Here is a 21,808-nt window from a genome sequence, read left to right as displayed (position 1 = left end):
ATCCTCGCCAATGGCTTCGAAGCTCGGAAAGCACAACGCATTGCATAATGCCGGTTCCCAAAAGTCAGCCTTGCCTCAATACAGCAGTGTTACGCAGTGAAACATACGCAAAGTAGTGCGGTGAAGCATATCATGAGTAGGAAGGGGCAATTCTCACGGGATACGGTGTGTATTCTTTAATTATACACGCATGCACCCGCAACTCCTATCACAGTACAAGCACCGATACACTTAATAAGTGCACTGGCAAGACATCAGAGCTATTTCGGATGTGCCTGTGGCGATTTGAGCACTTGGGGGCAGTAAAAGGCATGCATTCTGTTTTTTCGGACGGCCCAATTTTTGAGATGTTTTTGCGGCCCCTAGGGAGACCGAAAAATCGGACTTTGGCTACTACTGAAGCAGTCTTGGCAAAGCTACAGGGCTAGTATAACTTTATAATTTTTTTTTACATTTTTGGCGAGTATTTGTTTTACAATTTTGTAAAATTTGTAAGACAATTTTCTTGTCTTAAGCCTTTTAGTGAACTATATGGAGCCAGTGGTGGTTCCGTCAGGCAGTCCGAATTATCAGGGTTTGAATAATCAATCAGTGACTATATTCTGCAAATTTGGAATTCTTAATATACGTACAGTAAAACCTCGTAATTTGACCCTCGTTAATTTGGAAAATCGGTTAATTTGGACTTATTTGGCCACGCATCGGTTAATTCGGACAACTTTCCGAGCTCGGCGAGCGAGGAGCACCGCAAATGTGCGACGCAAAAGAGCAAGAATGGCGCTAGCGTCCAACCGAAACGAAGCGGCGGGGTCCGCATCGCCATAGCCATCAGCGGAAGTCGTACGTGAATGACGGCAATGCCAGAACGCTTCGAGCCTATTTGTATTCACGCTGACCAGTGAAAGAGGATGAAATTGTAAAATTCTGTATGTACAGCAATTCACATAGATGAGACACAAATGAAAGAATGGCACGTACACACGCTTACTCACAACTAAAAGATTTATTGGCACTACATGGGATTTAAATAACATGTGCAGTTATTTCTTTGGAGGAAAAAGAAAAGGAAGAAAAAATAAACAAGAATTGCCGGTAGTCAAGAGTAATATATAGTCACGTCAGTTATTATTTACACTGCAGGGGTTCTCAAGCATGTTCATTCCAGGGAACCCTGCTAAGCTCCATGAAGCGCCAAGGAACTCCCCCCCCCCCCCCCCCAAATTAAAATGTCCTAATTAACCGCATATCCAATTATCCAGGGTATCAAGAAAACAGCAAGTGAATGCTTACTGCGTCAACACGCTTTTATTTACTGAATCAATCAGCAAGTCTTGCTTCTATTTCGCACAAGAGCAGTGCGGAAGCTGAAATTCTCATCTCATGAATGATTAGAGCTAGCAGCCTATGCCTTACTGTCGGCTACTAAACACATCAAGAAAGCCAAGCTCCCAAAGGCCATTATATTCACAGATTCCTTAAGTGTCGTGAAATCTTTGAAATCGCTACGAAAACAGAAAAATCCTGTTATAAATAACCTCTATTCATTACTCTGCAATATGTATGCTTCTAATCAGCAGGTTGTAATATGTTGGGTGCCTGGGCACAGGTGTATAGAGGGTAACGAGCTTGCCGACAAAATGGCAACTTCCATAGCAACAAAACCTAGCAATTTTTCCATACCCGTTCCTGTCCACAGACTTAAAGCCATTTCTATGCAAAAAACTCGGAAACTATTGGCAACACTTATGGGATGAACAAACACTGAACAAACTCCATGTAATTAAGCCCCTTTTGGGCAACTGGCCATCATTAACAAAGTCACGACACACTGAAGTTCTCTTTTGCCGCCTTAGAATAGGACATACATATGGTACACATTCATACATTTTAACTGGTGCTGAACCTCCCCTCTGTGGCAGATGTGGGGAAAGGCTGACCGTACTCCACGTCTTACTGGAGTGTCGGGAAGCCGAAACAGAGAGAAGGAAACATTTCCCTGTAGCATACCACTATCATATCCCTCTTCATCCTACGATGTTTATGGTGAAGAACCTCTTTTTAACGCCAAAGCAGTTCTCCGTTTCTTGAACGATGTTGTACTACACGCTATTAGCCCAATAAGTTCGTAGCGCATCCTCTCTCCAGAGGATGCTGCTGTGATAGTTTATTTTTATAGCACGTAAATCGTATCATTCTCCCTCAATGCATTCTCATTTTCATAGCACACCTCATTAGCCATTGCCATGATCTTAATTAATACAGTAGAACCTCGTGATACGTTCCCGCTTACTACGTTTTTCCCGGCTCCTACGTTCATAATCGCGAAAAATAACATCACACCATAGAGGAATGTGTTAATAAGTTCCGGTTAATACGTTCCCGGAAAATACGATTATTCGGCAGCAACGTTCAGCATTGCGGCAAACTGCGGTCGTATGATACGTTCTGCAGCGAAAAATTATCATTGAGGTGTGCAAAAAGGCCGCTCTCATGTGCTGTGAAGCGCTAAGTGGCAGACGGCCCCCCGCGCGGCTTCTCTGCAGTGCTCAATTTCCCCCCTCCGCGACTTCTCTGTATTGCTCGTTCGCCCCCGCGGCTTCTCTGCAGAGCTCAATTTCTCCCCTCCTTGACTTCTCTGCATTGCTCATTCGCCCCCGCGGCTTCTCTATCCCTTGACTTCTCTGCATTGCTCATTCGCCCCCGCGGCTTCTCTGAGGAGCTCAATTTCTCCCCTCCGCGACTTCTCTGCATTGCTCGTTCGCCCGAAGTGATGAAGCGCGGCAACAACGGCGAGCGAATCGACCTTTGCGTTACCTCGCCCCTCGCTTCAACGCGAACTACTAAGCGGCGAAAACAGCGCGCGGCGGACTCCCCGTCGCAGATCGCTTTCAAGATAGGCCACCAACGCAATCGTATCGCCGAAGCGAAACGTCGTAGAATAGACACTCTGTTTCCGTCCACTGAAACCCTTCCGTGTTGTTATGCTGGCGAAAATCCTCTCCTTCTTTTTGCGACAGTACCGCACGCAAGTTTTGGGTTCTCCGAATAGTACCGTAGATTTAGTGTCGCACTCGATTCTAACGCGCACGCGCAGTTATTTATTATTATTTCTTTTTGGCTCCGACGCATTAGCCGCACTAAAATTAGCTGTACAGTCGCGCCGCTTCTGCTGGTGGCGGCTGATGCAAGGTTTAGTGCAAGGCTACACGCAGCTCAGTACTGCGCAGTGCGCAATTCGTGACAGTTGCGATCGGTAACGGTAGCATGCAGCCGAGCATGGCGACGAGGAAGCGCAAGCCTTTGTCGATTAAGGACAAGCTGAATATCCTAGCGGCTGTCGACAGGAACCCGAAGAGGAAGCGAATCGACATAGCGAACGAACTTGGACTGCCAGCGTCTACTGTGAATACCGTTGTGTCGAAGCGGAAAGAGATCGAGACGAACGCCATGGTATTCAGCGGCGCAACAAAGCAAGCTCGTGGAGCCCGTCATGGGGAGCTGGAGGAGGCGCTGTTGAAGTGGTTTAAGCAAGCGCGGGCCTCCGGAGTTAACTTCGACGGCAGCGTGCTTAAGGAGAAAGCACTCGAAGTTGCCGATCTTCTTGGAATTGACGACTTCACCGCCTCCAACGGGTGGATAAGTCGCTTTCGAGCTAGGCATGGCATCGCCTACCGGCAAGTGAATGGGGAGGCAGCAAGCGTGAATCTGGCCGACGTCGCTAAGTGGTTATCGCTGCTCCCCACAATAATTAATTCTTTTCATCCACGCGACGTTTACAACGTGGATGAACTAGGTCTTTTTATCGAGTTCAGCCTAGCAAGTCGTTAAGCATGAAGGGCGAGTCCTGCCACGGTGGAAAAGTCAGCAAAGACCGAATAACTGTGTTGCTTTGTTGCAATGAAGATGGCAGTGACATGATGAAGCCGTGGATGATTGGGAAGGCGAAAAACCCAACATGCCTGCGGAACATCGCTCGTTTGCCTTGTATCTACAAGAACAACACGAAGGCGTGGATGACTTGCGAACTTTTTGAGTCCTTCCTGCGTTACCTTGACGGACGACTCGGATGCAAGGGGCGCAGTGGCCTGCTGTTCTTGGACAACTGCGCTGCCCATCCGAAGGACACGTCATTCCTTCACAACCTTCGTGTGGTGTTTCTACCAGCAAACACGACCAGCCACCTGCAGCCTCTTGACGCTGGTATCATCAAAAACACCAAACATTTGTACCGCAAGTGCATTGTGCGACGTTTTCTTGCTCGTGTGTCACGTGGCCAAGACCCCGGGAAACTATCAATTCTCGACGCAATGCACTACTTCAAGACTTCTTGGGAGAGTGTGAAGCGTGAAACAGTGAATAACTGCTTCAAGAAGTGCGGTTTTCGGCGTCAGCCTGCAGCCGAGGATACGGAGTGCAGCGAGGACGACCCCGTGGCGTGCGACTACGACATGGATGAGGAATTCTTGTCTACTGGTGCCGATGTGCCCTTCGCCGAGTTCGTCGCGATTGACAACGATGTCCCGACTTGCGAGCCGCAAAGTGTCGCCGAGATCGTAGCGGAGGTGGTGGGGGATGACGCAGCGGAGGTGGTGGCGAACGAGGCGCCTGAAGACGGCGGCGACAACGAAGGCTTGCGCCCACCGGCTACTTTCGCCGAAGCCCTTGCTGGCCTAGAAGCCTTGCAAAGCTTCTTTCGCACGAAAAATAACGAAAATGCGGACAATGGTCTGCAATGTGTGCAAAAGGAGTTGTTCCTGTCGAAGGGTGAGACGCACCAGCAGAAAATAACAATGTTTTGCAAGAAATAAATGTTTTCTGCCCTTGCACCTCAATATGGGCTTGTCAGCTTCAATTTTTACTGCGTTCGGATCGTACGTTTTCCCGGATCGTACGTTTATTTTTCGCGTATTTTTTTAAAACGTATGAACGAGGTTCTACTGTATTGGTTACCCAATTTACGTGATTGTAAAATCACGTAAATTGGGTAACCAATATTGCTTTATCGCCATGAAAGAAAGGATCATAAATCCTCCATCAAACACGTACCTCGATGCACGTGCACTTCATTTTGCATAACAACCTTTGCAGAGCTAACCAATAAAGCAATGGTTTTCAGTTCAGCCCTTTATTGGTTGGTACATGGCCCTTCAGCCATGTACCAACCAGTCCAAGTGAAGACAATCCCAGAGAAAAAAATAACTCACCGAATGTCATGACTGCAGCGTCTCGATACCTCCAATCGGGATGCTTGATGTGCTCCCGTACAAAAGGCAGACTATGGGAAATCATGTCATCTTCACAACAGCTGGCCATCAGCATGAGGCAGACACCAGCTGCTTTGCATGGGTTCCAGTCATCCTCATCATCATGCTCCTCCTACAACAGCAAACAAAAGGAGCCACATTGCAGTCTTTGTTACCATGTCTGCATCTCCAAAACCAAAAGCTGCAGCAATTCAGTCCATACGGAGTGACATTTGGTCTACACAAATTACTGTTCGCTGGTTTTCATGAAAATGCCACACTTTCACATACACCAAGCAAGTCGGATAGAACCTGCAGCTCAGGCCCTTGCAAATGGCCTAGAGAAACTCAATGTGCAAGCAGACAATGTCACAACCCGGACAGAAAGGTGGCACACAGTGCTTATGTGTGTTCTTTGCACAGTAGAACCTCACCGATACGTTTTTCATGAGACCGTAAAAAAAAAAAAGAAAAGAAAAAAACATAAGAGCCAGGAAACACAAGAGCCGAGAAACAGTAAAGATGGAGAAATGAGGGTAGTGAACTGCACACAATTTTCTTTCAAGTCTTATGCTTGAACAACAAGTCGCAGTTTCGCCCGCAAGCCGAAGCATCAATTGCGATAGCAAATTACTAGTAGACAGCCATACAAAGTAAGGATAGTAGTTTCATCGTCCGTATAAACTTGTTAACATTTGCTTATTTACTATATTAACAAGCATGGTGTCAGTGCGCACAGGCAAACATGAACACACCCCACTCAATGAGCGCGGACACTCGCTGTCAAAATGCTGGCGTGAGGAAGCGCGGCAGGAGCAGCCACACAAAGCTGCGAGCCGCCGATGCACCTACACTGCTTAGACTCCCCCCAATGCAGATCGCTTTCAAGATACGTCCCGCGCGGTCGCGCAGTACGCAGTTGATTCCAGAGTTCAACACCACTTAAACCGAACATCTATGTGCCAACACCAATTTTTAGGATATGCTTTTGCTAGCGGAAACCGAAAATACGTCATAGGTGTCGTCCCCGGTACTTTGGGTGGCCAATCCCATCGTCGAGCCAGCAAGCCAAGCGACATGAAAAGTAAACATGGCCGCTCGGGCTGGCTCGGGCTGGCAGTTTGCAATGCAACAGCAGGGTTACCAATGCATTGGGTCCTATGAAAGCTAGGCTGGGACCATCCGAAAATGACGTAACAGCCGGGAAAATGCAGCAATCGGGAACAGCGGGGTTCTACTGTATCCTGCCTCTCCTGGCCACTTACATATTCACTCACTAATCCATCTAGTTATTCTATATAATGCCTCCAAAATACAGCATGCTGGATTTCATGAAGCAATCTTGCTCGAGCGCTGCTAATCATACCGTCAATGTCCCGATTTTTCGGACTCCCTAGAGGCCAGCGAAAACGTTCGAAGAAAAAAGGAATGCATGCCTTTTACTGCTCCCAAGGACTCGAATCATTACAGGCACGTCTGAAATAGCTCTGAAGGCCTGCCAGTACACTTATTAGGCGAATTGGTGATGGTACTGTGACAGGAGATGGCATTGATACGATCCCAGTACATACGATTTCCCGGTGCCAATGTTCACAATCGAGAACAAAAAAAATTACCCAATACACTTACACTTATTTTACCGTTCCACATATTCCCAAAAAACACAATGGCACCATGTTCAGTATATTGCCAAACTGCGATCAAGTGATACGTTTTCTGGCTGCTAGATTCCATGGAAACAAGCAAAGCACGAGGCGCGCGCAATCGAGAGCAGCAGCTGCATGCCGCAGCAGCTTTCCTGGAATACTTGCTCACCTATCTAGTGGGCAAACACCGGCAGGCACTCAGTTTCCTATTTTAGTACAGTAGAACCCCGCTGTTACGTTCCCGGGTGCTGCGTTTTCCCGGCTGTTACGTCGTTTTCGGCCGGTCCCGGCACAGCTCCCATAGAACCCAATGCATTGGTAACCCCGCTGTTACGTCGCAACTGTGGGACCGTTCCCGCATCATACGTTGCGAACTGCGACACCGCGCCGGCCCGAGCGGCCATTTTGACTTTTCATGTCGCTTGGCTTGGTTGCTTGACGATGGCATTGGCCGCCCAAAGTGCTGGGGGCGACATTTATTACGTATTTTCGGTTTCCGCCAGCAAAAGTATGGCCTTTGATATCCGCTTTTGCTATCTAAAGATGATGTCTATGACGCGTTGCGGCCCTAAAATTCGTTTTGGCTCATAGATGTTCCGTAAAAAGTCCAAGGGCGATAACGCCGTCGCCGCGCGCCGTATGCTTTCTTTCGCGCGCGAGACGCAGTGTATGGGTGTTCTGTGACGCAGTCATCGGCTCCCCTCGCACGCTTTCACTCGCACATACAGCATACGTCGCCGCGCGCCGTATGCTGTATGTGCGAGTAAGCGAGGGAAGCCGCGCGGCCATATGCTGAATGTGCGAGTGAAAGCGTGCGAGGGGAGCCGACGACCGCGTCTCGCGCGCGAAAGAAAAGCAGAGAGGCAGCGCGCCTCCTTCCGTTGCGCTCGAGGCACCAGCGAGGGGGGGGGGGGGGGGGGGGGGGGGGTAGGGCAGCGTTGTGCTCCGGCATCATACTGCGCGGCGGCGCGCGCGCGGTCCCGCGGGCCCTATCTTGAAAGCGATCTGCGTGGGGGTAGATTCTACGCAGTGTAGGTGCGTCGGCGGCTCGTGGCTTTGTGCGTGCTGCGTGTTCTCGGCGCTCAGTTAGGGTTGAAGCGATAGACAACAGCACGAAGGTCACTTCGCTCGCTTCTGCAGCGGCGCTTAACTGCGCGTGTCCGCGCTCATCGAGTGTGATGTGTTCATGTGTGCCTGTGGGCGCTGACACCGTGTTTGTTAATTAGTTAATAACCGAATGTTTACAAGTTTATACAGACGATAAAACTACTATTCTTACTTTGTATAGCTCACCGCAATCGATACTCCGGCTGTCGGGCGAAACTACTTTTTGTCGCACGTAAGAATTAAAATAATATTGTGTGCAGTTCAACACTACTCCCATTTCTCAATTTTTCCTGTTTCCTGGCTCTTGCGTTTCCCGGCTCTTACGTTTTTTTTTTACGGTCCCGTGAAAAACGTAACAGCGGGGTTCTACTGTACCAGCAAATCTCTTCCAGGGTTATCGTAAACCACATACACAGCTGTCGCCGCCAACCCTACTGCGATAAGCATGTTCACTTATCCGTTTCACAGTGCGTGGGACGTAGTGCCATTGAAAGCGTGCTGCACGATTTTAATAGGGGCAATAACCCAAATGTGCTACTGTTCCCTGCAGGTGGCACAAAATGGGCACCATGTTTCACTCTGGCGGCATCGCAGGCATTGTACTGCGGCACCGCCTAACCAGGTCGATTTCATTATGGTTTTCCGTCGCCATTTTAAAAAACACAATGCAATAAAAAAACAATGCATCTCGGATCACTAGCAGCTCGATGTGCGTCGGCATCTCGTCTCGTGCCGCAACAATTCACACAGAGTGGGCACGTAAAAACTTCCCGCCAAAATGCCCTGCTCAAAGGAGGTTGTGATTTCAGCGTATCAACAATGATCAGTGTGTTCCCAAAAAACAATGCTTCAAAGTCGTGCTGATGTCTTCAACATGCTTAACAACTGCTGGCAGAGATATAATTACCGTATGTTCGCATGTATAACCTGCACCCAAAATCCAATAAAATTGGTGGTAAAGTTAGAGTATGGGTTATACACGAATTTTACTTGAAGGTGTGGCTTCATGGCAGGGCGAGCGCTGCTGTGTAGCCACACCGAGGCAAAGTTCTTCGCCATTTAGTTTCGTTATCTCCTAGGGAATCCTACCCTCTCCCCACCACTGCGTGTTGAAGATCCCTACTCCCCTCTATCATGGTCGCCCATTCCCCTCATTTTTACAGGTCGGCATTTTGCATATAGCGAATAATGCACGTGGCGCCGGCGAACTCGTATGACACCCGTTCCCACGGCGCTCCCTACGGCTGATAGCTGATAGCATACGGCTGATAGCCAAATCGTCGTTACTCATGCAAGTGCTGCTCCGGCCGCACTGTCATCCTCTGTCACGTGAATGCTAGATGCGCCTGCGAAGTGATCCGATTTGCATCAGATGTCATATGAATGATTTGTCCGCGATGACGTTCGTCGTGTGAATCCAGCTTTATCAGCATCGCCGAAGGGGGGGGGGACAGAGCCGCTGGTCGATGATATGATGCTGTGGACGAGTCGTGCATCCGTGAATGGACTGTTCTTGCCAAGATTTGAGCATTGTTGCATGCAGTTATTACCGCGGGTTATATGCGCCAGGCGCGTAGCCAGGGGGGGGGCTGATGGGGCTTCAGCCCCCCCCGAAATTTTTTCGTGCGGGCATGCAACACCGACCAAAACTACCACCGACGCCGGCAATCATTCTGGATTTTGTCTACAATGTCTTTTTCACGCTCGAAAAGACATTTCGGCGCGAACATTGCGAACTGGGGCTGGATTTCGTGACAACGCCCTTGCACCTGGAGTCACGTAACGCAAGGAGCCCCATCCGAGCACAAACTTTCAACGGCTTTTCGATAGCGAGCGGGCGCGTTGCGGCATCTCGCAGCGGCCGCGGAATATACGGAGCGCATGGATTTCAATTACGAAACTTTATGGGTATAAAGTTCTCATAAACTTTTGACGCGAAAGGTGCGCTGACATTTACAAAGGCATGCTTTAAAAGATTTTCAATTCTAGAACTTTATGGGGTTAATGTTCTTATAAACTTGGGCCAACATGCGCGCACTGGAACGCTCGTGCCCAAGCCGTTCCATAAATGGAAGCGCGCGCTCGCAATCTCCCACACACACGAAAATACTACATATCACCGTGACTGTCAGCTAGCAGCTGATAATTTTCTGCAAACATTTTCAGGAAGCGTGCCCAATGTGATTGATCAGCTGGACCAGAGCAGGCAAAGTAAAATATGAGAAAACAGAAGAAAGTAAACGGCCTATTATTGAGATTTTTTTTTTTTTTTTTTTTTTTTGCGGGCGACAAGGTCTGGCTCTCCGTGGCCACAGGGACAGGGGCCCTATGGATTTAAGCAGTGCCCCTGCTGAAAATACAGGCATTTTCAGAGTGCTTCTTTGCATGCGAGCTGATTGTGGAGATACATATCTGAAGAACCATTTGGAAAGTTGACCCAGTAATGCCTTGTATTTAAGCACAGACGCACAAAAGCAAATTATAGAAATTTGTGGTGACATTATCAAAGAAAGCCTAGATTCAAAAGCAGGCTGCTTCTCCATACTTCCTGACGAAATGCGGCATCGCTGGAATCGAACAGCCTACTAGGTTCTGCAAGGTACCTAAACAAGTATGCCATCGACATCAAGGGAGTGTTTTAGGTTTTAGCACCGGAATAGATGCCCATATCTCATTGCGACAGCAGGTTCTATGTAAATGTGTAAATACTGCTGCAGCTTCTAGTCACCCTTCCAGTGACCACTGCCAGCGCAGAGAGAATATTTTTTTAACAAGAGTTTACTAAAAAACTACTTGCGCTCTACAATGTCTGCGGAACGCATGGTTAGGCTGGCGCTTCTATACAGCCACAAAGACGTCGGCATCAACGTGTCCGAAGTCATTGACCACTTCGCTCAACTTTCCCGTCGAGAGAAGTTTGTCCTTTAGATAGCGAAGCAGCAAAAATCAATGCAAGTAAAAAGCACTGTTGCTTCAGGTCCATAAGTTCTTAATTATGAAAACGTATGACCGTTCATTCGCTTTTAAAACCGCAGAAATTTTCGTCGTTTATTCTAGCAGTTAGCATCATGATAACAATTATCACGCGAATACAAAAATTACGAGAATACCGATAACCAATTTTGACCGACCTTGCTCATTGAAAGCCCGGCCTATGGCACGTGGCGTTCGCCAAAAACACACTCGGATATTGGGTAGTTCAACTTACCGCATCATCTGTGGCCTTCGTTTGTCCTTTTCTTTCATTTTCAGCTACCTGCTTTTATTTCTTTTTTGATACGAAGGAATACCCTCCTTTAATTTTGGGTGCAGAATTATTGTTGGCGTTGTGCAGGCAGTTAAATTACACATTTTCGTACTGATCTATGCATTATTCCTCTATTATTCTACCCACATGGCGCTGTCGCGACCGCTGCATGGCCCAAGTACGTATCACGATTTCTGCGATCATAGTTATATTCTTGCCTAGATCATCTGTCTTTCTGTGCGCAAAGTTTACTATCTGTGACTGAGCAACATGTTTATTTGTCTTCTTTGACGCATTATATGCAGTGACGTTTGCTTAAATACGTAGATTTATTGGAGACTCATACGTATTTTTAAATATCTTATTGCGAGGTTTTGTGTATACAAGCAGCGAACTTTGTTTCCAGCGACTCTTTTTTTTTGCCCTTTAGCGAGTTGTATCTTCGCATTTGTATATTCCATTCTATCTTCGCAATTTCTAATATATAATTTGCAGAACTCCCACATTTTATTTGTACTCACTGCTGCGAGTATTATCTCGGTGTAATTACAATACACGACGAGTTACAGCTGCTCCTGTGCAATCGATTGCAACGAGGGATAGTTTCATTGAGGTTTCTTCCTGGCCGTTGCATATGTAGAAAAATCTAAACAAGGTTATTGAATGACAAAGATTCATCAAAATATTTGTCCTCAACTTATTCATTTCATCGCCTTTACGTTTTTAATATAAGCTGCATGCACTGCTTTGCTGGTTTCGAACTGATATTGACCCTTTTCGCGGCGATCCCGTGGGCGCTGCCATATTTGATCACGTGGTGACGCGTCCATTGCTTGCCTCAACTGCCTCCGCTGCCTCCTTGTTTACAATGGAAGTGTATGACGCCGGCGCGGCTTAGAAAACCTCTGTTTTCGGAGATATCAAAGACGGTGACTAGATGGACGACACGAAGGTTTGATCACAGCTTCAGAGAACATGCAAAAGCGCTTTCGGAGCTGATTAAGCTATGTCCAAATAGCATAAGCAGCGTATATGGTGCTTGTTCTAAAAGCTGGGTTAAATATGTATTCCAAGCTGTCCGATTATGAATTCAGTCAGGATTAGTATGTTTTGCTCTTTGTTCTTTATTCGGCAAATATTTTGAAGCAGTGGCTTGTCAGTTTCTGACTCAGCGAAGTTCCTCGGTGTGGCCACTATCTGATTCAAATAGCATAAGCAGCGTATATGGTGCTTGTTCTAAAAGCTGGGTTAAATATGTATTCCAAGCTGTCCGATTATGAATTCAGTCAGGATTAGTATGTTTTGCTCTTTGTTCTTTATTCGGCAAATATTTTGAAGCAGTGGCTTGTCAGTTTCTGACTCAGCGAAGTTCCTCGGTGTGGCCACTATCTGATTATTTTCTGCCTAATCACTCGCGGGTGTGCTCAGTTCCGAATCCGATAGATTTGTTCTTGCTGCGCACAAGGCTCGAAACGTAGCTGTTTTGTACGTTGTAATACCTTGTAGCAAATATATATTACAGCTAGTAACTTGCTTACTCTTGTGGACCATCACGAAACATTCAGCTTCGACCATTGGTGCGCCATAGGTGTAGTCCGTCATTTATTGTGTGTATACAGTGCGCATATAATCATGTGTGAGTCCATTCACTCATTCTTGATACGTCGGCGATAGAGTGGGCGTAAGTTTTCCTGTCATTTGGACAGATGTGTATTGATAACGTGCGCGAAACTTATTATGACAGGAAGCGGCGCTACTCCCTTTGTGATTGTTTAACGAGTGGTACTCATTCTTGCCGACGTTCTGGGGATGAAGCCCTTTCTTTGAAGGTTAGCGATACAAGGCTGGAGGATGAGCAAATTTCTGCATCCTCGAGGAAAGCCGTACATCACGAAGTGCCGGTAACACGTTCGGACAGTTGCAGCAGCGGTCCGCGAACTTCGCCACACAGATTCATTCTATTCCTTAACATGCCAGTGACTATTTTTGCAGCCAACTACTGCACACGTCTTCAATCCACATTATTCAATCTAGCATGATTGGAGCACAGTGTGTTAGCGAAAACTCAGTTGCATTTCCGACAGCTGATCGCACAGAAGCAAGGTAGAAGCGGTAATGGTTTCGTATTCGTGCGCGGTCGCTGAGGAGAGGTATTGCGCACCGCCGTGAGCGCCATCTCGTTTCTCTAAAACAAACTGCTCCGCGAAAAGGGTCAATAGTTCTAAAGTTCATGTGATGTTTATATTACTTATTAATTAGACAAAAAAAACGCGGAAGCATTGATATCAGTTAATTCTGCCACAATTTTTGGGGCATACGAATTTCTTCTTTTATGACAACATACATATTTTAATGGACAGTGCATAGCGCTCAATAATTCGTTTACAGCATCTAATATACAATGGAATTGGCAATGAAGTTATTATTCATGCATTTGATCCCTCGACAAATTCTATAAGGAGGAGGCCGCGCTGCAACCTGAGCCCCCCCCGAACAAAATTTCTGGCTACGCCACTGATATGCGCGGATATATTTTTTTTTTCTTTCCCGGCTGTTGTAATTGGGGTATATGCGGTGGCGGATTATATGTGGAAAAATACGGTATAGATAGCTGCTTCAATATATGTAAACTGCAAGGACATTGAAAAACCAGTGCAAGATGAGCCCACTGCTTGAAAATTCCAAGAAGAAAAAGAATGGCATCAGGGCAGAGTGTTGGGGGCTAACCTGTTTAGTAAGCGTCTGTACTAGAATGGGCACGAGATACTGCAGGGCCCCTTTGGCATAGAAACGAGACGTCCTGGCTGGAGGACGGCCCTGTTCACTTGCCTGCAATCATGCAAAACAGACAAAAGAATAAAGCTTGAGAACAATGTTTGATACATAGCACATGTAACGGCGTCAACACATTCCCAACTATGCCCAAGGAACTTATAGATGAGGCCCACTTTATGAAAGATTGCGTCCGAATTTTTCTGTTTCACTTTATCTTTAAAATAATTTAAGATGTTATTAGACTATCAGCAGAATTCATTTCTAAGCAAAAATAATTTATATAGTATGTTTCTAAATTTCTGCATTGGGTAATGCTGTGCGCCTTGACTATATTAAAACAAAATTATTCGTTTTGTATGCTCTGCAGAAAAAAAAAGCTATTAGCACATACTAAACATGCATAAATGCAAAACAAAAAACCCACTTCGGAGGCTTCAATAGAGAGGTCCACTTCCTCTTCACAGACATTTGACCAGAATTCAATGCCCTGCAATGCCACTTCGTCGATATCACTCTTCATTGCCTCCATAGTAATCTGCAAAGTAAACAAATGAGAAAAACTTTTTCAACAGTTCTTCATTCAACAATTCTTAATTGAAGACAACTACATTTGTTATTCATGAAAGGCACACATTTTCTTTATACTCGTTTATATGTCAGAACCAAGTAATTTGGACCACAGGGTTTTGGAAGGAGGGGGGGAACGCAATACAGCCCATTGTTCCGTTTGACAGCCCATACTTTTGAAGAGGTTCATTTCAGATTCTGCATTTTTTTTCCAAGATCAGGTAGGAAATTGAACTTTGGAAGGTGCTACTGTACAGCGAATCTCAATACCAGGATGACGCAACTCCGCCACCTTGGTATTGCCATAAAGAGGTGAGATCGCAGCTTCAGATAGCTGCAGTGTCATAATAAATGCATGAGAAGTAAGTGAAAACAGGAAAAACTAGCATCCCAATTCATTACTGCTGCGATGCACAGGAAGCACTCCTATTGAGTAATGCCGAAATGCTGGCGTGCATTTTGACAGCAGTGGGCGGTGCATTTCTTTATATAGTACCAGCAACCGTGGTAGGTTGCATCGCTGGGTCGCGGTTTTTGCAATAAAGTACGCAAAACGTAAAATTGTCAAATGTATCATGCAAAATGGCAGAATGGTCGTAAAGAAGAAGCTCATTTGAGGATGTGAGACAGAGGCGACAGCTGTGATACCTCTGCTGGCAGGGGAAGTGGTTCTTTCAAGGACATGTTGGCTTTATTCTTCAGCTATTAATGCAGTGTAGTCATCATCACACTCAAAATTGTACACTTCTGTGGAGAGTGCTGGAGAATTTTGGTTGAGATTCTTTGAATGTCGTAGCCTCACCAGTCTCCCTCCCAAATCCAAAATGTTTTATGTACAGTGGAATCTCGTTAAACCGTACCTGACGGGGACGCGAAGAAAGTACGTGCTAAGCGGCACTACGGCTTACCCGAAAGTAATAAATATGCACTTACCTGCCTGTGGAATGAAACGCGTTTCGCAAGAAAACCAAAAAACTTCTTTATTTTGCGGAAACAGGGCGCAAAAAATCCGTCACTTTCCTTTGCCGCTTCGGCGGCCTCGCAGCGACAACTGCAGTCTCGAAGCCGTCCAAGTGGAAGGCCAATGTGTCCATTAATCCTCTCTTTTCGGCGAACAGCCGCATCACATCTAGAGCTCGTGCTGCTTCTCCAATGGACGGACACGGCACATCTTCCAGCTCGGCATTGTCGTCGTCCTCACCATCGCTTGCGCTGCATAATTTGGTACTAAGCGAGTTTACAATGTCACTGTCGGACAAATCTTCACAAGTTTCGACGTCATTATCGACGTTGCAAAACGCCGAAAACGGCACTCTGTCGCCGCCACCTTGTCAATCCAAAACTTCTGCAAGCAGCGCCTCGCAGTCGCTGTCGTCAGCCACTTCTTCATTGGCATCCACTTCGCTTGGATTGATTTCTTGGGCGGACACTGCGGACACAACGAACTGTGCATGCGCGAAACAGTTCTTTATAGTTGCGGCTGTTACTTGCTGCCACGAATACGCCAGCAAATGTATCGCGCCCAGCATGTCGATGCTGTAAGTTTTCCCACTTTCCATTGCAAGAAGCATCCTGCGCAGCATGTTTTTTCGGTACAAATGTTTAACAGACCGAATTATTCCTTGGTCCAAGACTGTGAAAGTGCGGTTGTGTTTGCTGCCAGGAACTCCAGCTTCACGGCAGAAAGGTTCTCAAGTTCCACGCGAGCCGGTGCATTATCTATGACCATAACAATTTTTCTTCCGAGGGCGGTAAAGCGACGGTCCACTAGGCGCACGTACTCTTCAAACAGCTTCGAGGTCATCCAGGCTTTGGTGTTGTTACGATAGAACACGCCTGACGGAAGTCGGCCACCCTTAAAGCATCTCGGCTTCGCGGCCTTGCCGATAACGAGGAGCGGCAGCTTTTCAGTCCCTGCCATGTTGGCTGCAAATGCGACCGATAGTCTCTCCTTCGCTTGTTTTCCGCCTGTGCAGGTTTCCCCTTTAAAAGCTAGCATTCGGTTCGGCAACATCTTAAAAAAAGTGCCGATTCGTCCATTTTAAATATATCTTCTGGGGAATAGTCTCGCAATATATGTTGCAGCTTGCCGCTGGCCCAGTCCTCCGCGCCGCTTTTGTCTGCCGCGGCACCTTCGCCGGAAACAACCTTTGTTGTTAAGTTGTACTGCGTCTTGAACCTAGCGAGCCAGCCACTGCTGCAAACAAAACTGTCGTGACCCATCTGTGTGGCGAAGCACAGCGCCTTTTCGGTAAGAAGGGGTCCGGTCACAGGCAAATTTTTTGCCCTTGCATTTTTTAGCCAACGCACCAAAGCCTCCTCGACATCTGGGTAACTTGAGCCCCTTAAACAGCAACGCTTGAGGTTGGACGGTGCACCATTAAGCACCTTCTCTCGCGCTGCCCAAATGTTACAAACAGTACTCAGTGGCAGGCCTTTCTCCCGTGCCAACACGGACTTCTTTGCTCCAAGTTGAATGACGTTGATTATATCCAGCTTTTCTTTGATGCTCATCACGCGATGCTTCACTTGCCTGTTCGACATTGTGCGGTCCTGTCACAATCACACCGCGACCGCAGATCACTGTCGCGTCCTCAAGTCGTCGCGAAGTTCAGTCCCGGACCAGGACGAATTTTTCTTCAACTGCGAGGTTTTCTTTCGAGGAACCCGGTTGGGTTTCCATAGTAGCGAATTGCTACATTTGGGTGGATGTCTCAGTTTCTCTTTAAGCACACGTGCGGTACGGCTGGCGAACAAAACAACTGCGCACATGTGCGCACGTCCACGGCTGCTCCGACTGCTCTCGCCGGCAACGGCGTCACGCGAGATCTCGCGAGAGCACTCGCAGACGACGGGATCTCGCTAGGGTCGCTCCGCTGAGGCCTCCAAGATTACTACTCCGAGATTGTGCGCAGCGCGGCTCGGAGGCTAGGCATCGCAATGGCCACGGAGATCCGTGCGTACGCATGCAACGCGCAGCTCGCGCTTAGCGCGCTGCGTGCAGAATCAGTTGGTCAAAGGAGCACGAGACTGCAACGAGGTATGATGGGTATTCGACGAGTGAATGCTACGCATTAACCGACAGGTACCCGATGTACCGCTACGGCTAAAGCGGGTACCAAACGCATTAAATTAAAGGGTAGCCGAGTCGGGAATTCGCCTCAACTACATTTAATAAGAAACTACGGCTTAAGCGGGTACGGTTTAACGAGGTTCCACTGTATACTCCTAACAGCCTGTGTCTGTAAAAATTAAGCCACTGTAGATAGTCTTCATTGTTCGTGTCAAGTCTGACGGCAGCTGTGTAGTGTGGTACGTTGCAGACATGGTAGTCAGCGCGTGATCTACGCACAGCACCTGTCTGTTAAGGCCAAGTCTCACAGGGGCCCCTTTATGTAATTAGAAAAATTTTCTGTTCAGTTACTCATAGTGCAGTACCTGGCTACAATCTGCCCTCAAACTTCATAGCCTAGTATTGGTAGAATACAGTGACAATTAACCTAATTATCTCTCTTTTACCGACAACTAATCAAGGTCAAATAAATGCATAAATCACAGGAAGAGTCGCAGTATAGGTGCTACAAATGTGCATTTGCATCCTGCAAATTCAATGGCATTACTCACAGCAAAAAGGGCAGGCCCCATGTAGTGCTCCATGTACTGGTAATACAATGACATTATCTTCACAAGGCACTGTAGTGCTGCGACTCGCACCTGTGTGTTGCTTGACTGGGTAGCTTCACACACCACCTGCATTGCCGCACATGATAAAAGCCAAGTGAAATTCATTACCGCACACATATGCACACCCTCTTAATTTCTGCAAATATATTAAACATGGCAAAAACTCGCTCATGCACTTTTGCTTGTTTACATATGCGAGTGGATGGCAGCAAGCTGCTGCAAGAACCACAAGGCCATTTAAGACAACAAGCAATTGCATCACCTGTCACCCAGTACATACAGATAAAATTGAAAGTAGGAAGTCAGAAACAGTGACTGGAGCAGGGCCCATCTTGAAAAACCTTTTTCAGCATTACCTCCTTCAGCACCAATATATTAGGAATATTAAACATACAAGGGTCAAAGCTATAAGAAACACTAAGGTTTTTGTGAAAACTAATTCTATGAGAACATTATGCTTTTCGTAAATCAGAACCCCCAACAGATCACAAAACATTTAAACAGTCAAGGACACGTGCAATTACAATGAAGCCAGTAGCATTTCAAGCCCCTTTCTTCGTCATCTGTTAGTCATGCTCAATATTCAACATGGACCCATACCAACTAGCTTAGCATACCCTTTCCCATTCACCATTTCCCATTCTGATAGTGTTCCAATGGAATGACTGCTGGTGGCACTTGCTGAAATAGTTGCACTCAGCTGCTCAACAGTGCTTCTTGATACGAGCAAACGAGCCCACGATAGACTGCCAAAAAAAACTGCAAGGCAGTCGATGAACCATTGTAAAGCAGCGAATCTAGTATTCAGCAATCAAGCCTCATAACTTATGCATTATTTGGCTTCAGATGAAATTCCAAAGTAATGTAGTCCATTACAGTTCCTATTATTTTGTATTAGCAAAGTAAACAAACTTTTACAACTCTACTGTGCAACACAGGAATACCAGTCAACGAACGATAATACGGACTTCACGGGGAACGTAAGTCCTAACTATCGAATGTCCGAAAAAAACAAATGTGCCCAAAAAAGATCATTTCATTTACGTTTTAATGCCCCTGTGCAAGGAAGAAGTGGTCGATTTGTTGCTGCACAGACTTCCGCTTACGTGCAACCAAGTACGCCTATATTTCTGCTAGCCTTCTGTTGTCGCTGTACACTGATGCAAGGACTGCAAAGGGTCGAGTCATATCCGCACAGCACATCATCATCCGAGTTAGAGCTGCTGTATGACCGTGGGAGAACTTGCTCAATTATTTCGTCATCGTTCAGTTCAGCACACAACACTGTGCTGTCGACGTCTGCAAAGTCTTCAAATGTAACGGCGGCAGGAATCGGCACACCACAGCCTAGCAAGTCATCAATGATGTCCGCATTTGAGCTTGTTGTGGTAGGCGGCAGCTTAGGCTCTTTAGATTTGGACTCGGGGTCATTCAGACTGCTACTCAAGACTCAATCGGAGTCAGACTGCGAGGGGACCGTTGGTGCCATTCGACGCGGCCTGTCAATAACTTCACAAGAAGACTTCTTAGAGCCAGCAGAGCGCCGTCTTTAACGCCAACCTAAACAGAACGGCGAGAGCGGGCAATGCGCTGGGATGCCGGAATAGGATGTGATGTTCGCGGTGATGATGCGGACCTCACAATTAAGGCAAAGCCTCCAAGATCAGCATTTGAAATTTAATCTGAGGTGCAACGTTGATAGTACCATTGCCGAGACGTAGTGCTGCAACCGAGACAAGGCCTCACGGATTACCGTTTTACGTGTAATCTCTGAGGCCATACTTCATGTCTCATTGAGGTTGCCAGAGGAGATAATGGCGGCAGAATCTGCATACGCTACAGTCACGGACAGAGCTCGAATAATCAAATGTAGAGCTGGTGTCCATCTGAAATAGCGGTCGTCTTTAAACATTAAGTCTACGGGACCATTGGCGGTGCCGCGAAGCTGTCCGAATTACCGAGCATGTCCTATTGGTGTCCGATTTATCGGTCGGCGACTGTATGAATTAGATGCAATATCTCAACACAAGGCATATATTTTTATTTCTTGCGAGTTTCTTCAAACGGGGTGCATTTACGAATACCATAGTAAATTTATTGAAGTGAAGCTGCAGTACAGCACATAACAAATGCCAATCCGCAGCCTATACTTCCCACAATTTCCATGGTGCTGCGTGAGCACAGTGCAAGTTTTATTTCTTATGAAACTGCTATGAAAGAAAAATTGTCATCTACCCGACTGTAGCACGAAATTACAAAAAAAAAAAAAACCTTCCTGTTTTTAGGAAAAGCTTTGCAGTTGAAGAAAAATTAATTGTGGTCTAACTGTGCCACGTCCTAGTCTGGCAAGAAAAGCCTAAGAAGCAAAGAAATGCAGTGATGTGCTGCACCTGTATATATATGCCTACAAAACCAGCAATACTTAAACAAAAAGCACCTTACCTGCATAATGAAGTGCCTTTCAGAGTCCTTTTCAAAGTTGGCTCTCGTGAACTCGAGAGAATTGAGCAAAGCGGTTGTTGCAGCAAGCTTGACGTGCTCTGAAGGTTCATCCTTGCGCATTCCATGAACAATTGCCGTCAAAATGTCATTGCTCTGACCCAATAACACCTTCGGGGAAAAAGACAGACATAAAATGAACAATGATTTCCTACAGTTAACCCCTTCCTTGTAAAGGTCACTACCTAACAGCTTGGAACACACTATTCAAAAATGTAAATGCCTACACAATAACAAAAAAAAAAAAAACAATGCCTTAATTGGAGAACACAACGAACAATATTCTTGAGCCTGTTCTTTTTTTCTTTTTTTTTCAATCATCAAATGTGCCTGTAGTTCTGACTAAAAAAAAATATTCAAAGCCAGAATATTACACCATGCAGGTTGCGGCAAAATGCAAACAATCCAATGCTCACCTCTGGCTCAATGTCTTGGCAGATATAGCCAATTGCTTCCAATGTGGCCTCCCTGAGCATTTCTGTTGAAGCTGGGTTTGTTGCATTGTTTGTCAGCACTTGTATAAGATCGGGCCATTGCATTTGAGGCAGTTCAGCCACTGCAACATATGCACACACTGTGCTGCTGAACTTGGGCGGATTGTCTCTGTGCCGAGTGCGCTCAGGATCTGCAAAGGAGGAACACACAAAGTTCATCAGCTGTCTCGCTAGTTACATGAATGCCCCAGTAAAATGACAACAAAACAAAAAAAAAAAAAAAACACTTTGGGGATGAAAACTAAAAGGCAAAAAATAAGTCAAGCTAATGTGATAAATTGGCAGTCCAGAATTGTCCACACATTTACTCAGAATTGCTTTTGCAAGTGAGAGAATGACAAAACTATGCCAATGCAGGTTTGTCAGGGAAAAAAATACTGATTCAAGTGACTAAAACATAAAGCGTTCATGAACACTCCATGTGTCAATCTAATGTTTTTTTGCGATATTATAAAGCCAAACACAAAAGTTTATTTTTGGTGATGCAGAAGGGAACGCTAAATGACAGGTAATGGCCAAATGAGCTCTTGTATCGTCCTGCGTTTT

The 21,808-nt window shown here is 46.3% G+C and overlaps 1 protein-coding gene across 1 annotated transcript in view; it reads left to right on the top strand.

Annotated features, from left to right (window-relative positions):
* LOC119453509 (serine/threonine-protein kinase SMG1-like) overlaps positions 1–21,808 on the top strand; it is a 143,147-nt gene that overhangs the window by 69,103 nt on the left and 52,236 nt on the right.

The sequence above is a fragment of the Dermacentor silvarum genome, chromosome 5 (assembly GCF_013339745.2).
Source record: "Dermacentor silvarum isolate Dsil-2018 chromosome 5, BIME_Dsil_1.4, whole genome shotgun sequence".
Classification (NCBI taxonomy): Eukaryota; Metazoa; Arthropoda; class Arachnida; order Ixodida; family Ixodidae; genus Dermacentor; species Dermacentor silvarum.
Note: the sequence above shows the minus strand (reverse complement) of the source record. Positions and strands in the feature narration are given on the sequence as shown.